The sequence below is a fragment of the Penaeus japonicus genome, unplaced genomic scaffold, assembly GCF_977035675.1.
Source record: "Penaeus japonicus unplaced genomic scaffold, GWHDUDI00000001_assembly GWHDUDI00000006, whole genome shotgun sequence".
Classification (NCBI taxonomy): Eukaryota; Metazoa; Arthropoda; class Malacostraca; order Decapoda; family Penaeidae; genus Penaeus; species Penaeus japonicus.
In genome coordinates this window covers 21,721,416-21,723,915 of record NW_028234408.1, presented here as the reverse complement: position 1 = coordinate 21,723,915, position 2,500 = coordinate 21,721,416, and positions in this window count along the sequence as shown.

The window sequence follows — 2,500 nt, the reverse complement described above, 5'->3', positions numbered from 1 at the left end:
TCATTGTTGTATCTACAAAATCAACCCTGCTACCAGTGTTATTATTGTTGTTGTTATTAATATCATCACTACTGTATTAGTATTTTTTATTTAATCACTTTCAAAATAGTTAGTAGTTTCACTATCATCCTTATCATCCTTATCCTATCATTACAATTATTGTTATCATTATCATTACTATCCTTATCATAGTCATTTTCATAAATCGTGTATGATTATGTGTGCATTTGCATTCTGGTCATCTCGAGAACTGAAAAAAATACATGAAGATAAAAGATTGTACGTGTATTGCTCAGAACCCAACGAGGTGCAGTTTTGAGTATGAATTTGATTGGACGAGCGGTCATTGAGAAAAAAAAAGGATAATGTTAAGAAGAATTGTGAGCTCTGCCAGCGAAGGAGGCTAAGAGGGAAATGGAGGTGACGGACGTACTGTGGGGGAAATGGATCTAACTACGTGTATTGTGTGTGTGTTTCGTCCGAGGTGATTGCTGTGCGCCCTCGCCCGCGTGTGTGTGTGTGTGTGTGTGTGTGTGCGCGCTTGCTTGCATTTCAATTATCTGGTGAACCGAACATTGTATGACTTGCTTAGGCAATTTTCAAATCCCGAGCTAACACATTTTTAAAATCTGTGTTTCTGTTTGTATGTGTGTGTTTCAAACATATTGCAGTGTTTCTCTATGTGTGTTTAAGTATCTGTGTTTGCATTTTAATCATCTCGAGAAATAGACAATGTATGCAGTTTATTATATATAACATTATAAATGCTATTGACGTATGCTATTTCATCTCTTCGGCGGCTAGTATTATCATTTATTAACATATCACTATTGCATGATTTTACAATTGCTGTTGCAATTATCATCAATATCCATAATGTTAATACTATCGTTGAAATGGATCTTATCAACAATGTTAACTGCATCACAATCATAACTATGATCATTATTATTATTATTACCCTATTGTCATGATCATCATTTCCTTTATTTACAGTGCCAATCAGTAGTGATAAAAGCGGTGTCATTATCATTTTCATGATCATAGTCGTTGTTATTATCACACACTATAGAATAACTATTACTATCGGTGTTCTAATCGGGATAACATTTCCTTTACTGTCGCTATCGTGCTATCATAAGAATCAGTATTATCGCTATCATTATCAGTATTGTCATGCTTTTTGTAAATATTACCATCGGTGTTACCTTTATTATTATTATATCTGAGCTGTCGTTATCAATGTTATCTTCCTTTGATTCTTGTCATTATTATCGTCATTTTCACCATTTATATTATTATTACTATCACCATTTTTATCATCATCATCATTATTGTCATTATCATTGGTATTTTTATTGTTGTGTTATAATTATTATTACTGGTATTATTACTGACTTTAGAAACAGCTCCTCTACATATTACAGATGAAATTTATAATAGCACGGACAACAATGAGGTGAACTGCACGACCTTTCCAAAGATTTTTTTTAGTGTCAACCATAAAATCATACCGATTGATACCTATTGGTCTGGCAGTTATCCAGGTACTAGAACCCAATCGGTCAGAATTGATGAGAGTGTATCATCAAAACAAACAATATATTTTGGTGTTCCAGAAGGTTTTATATTAGGCCCGATCCAATTCACAATCTTAGTGAATGATCTATTAACCATAGCCTATAACTGCCTTCTGGTGCAATACGCCTAGGAATCACAGTTACTTCATAGGGACTCAGGAAATGGTGTAAACGCATTGATAAGAAACATTGCACTTACTCTTATAAATGCAAATAGATATTTTAAAATCAATGGCCTTAAGATAAACCCACCTAAAACACAATGTATTTTCATAGGTAGTCTGCAAAACGTAGCTAGAATCCCTTTAAACACAACCACAGAATTCGAAGGCCGTTTTATCAACCCGAGCCCTTTTCTAGGATAAAAAAAGTACACTTAAGTAGATATATGACACTTGAAATTCACGTTAACAACATACATATGAAAGCAGTTATATATATCAATGACATAAAGAAATCAAACCACTGCTGAAGCATGAATCGCGGTTGTGCAAACACTAGCTCTACGCGTCATTAATATTGTTCAAATGTTTGGTGCTCAACTAACAAAATCCAGATTCAGAAAGCACAAAGATTACAAAATCTTGCTGTGAGAGTTGTATTACGTAATTAAAGTAAGTTCGACAACATCACCTCACACATTCGCAAATTAAAATGTTTAAACGTCCAATTCAAATGCAATTATAATATATGTTTCTCTTCATAAAACGCTTCGTGGAATCATCCATAATGGCTATCTCCCCTGCAAGCTGAAGGGGACGCATCAGGTGTCAAACAAGACAGGTATATTCTCTGTCACATACTTCAATAATAATTTCAAAACTAAATTTCTTAAACTGTCAGTTGCAAATATACGATGAAACATGAAGCAAATGTCTTTCTTTTCTTTATGTATTATAACAATTTCCATTTATCATAAA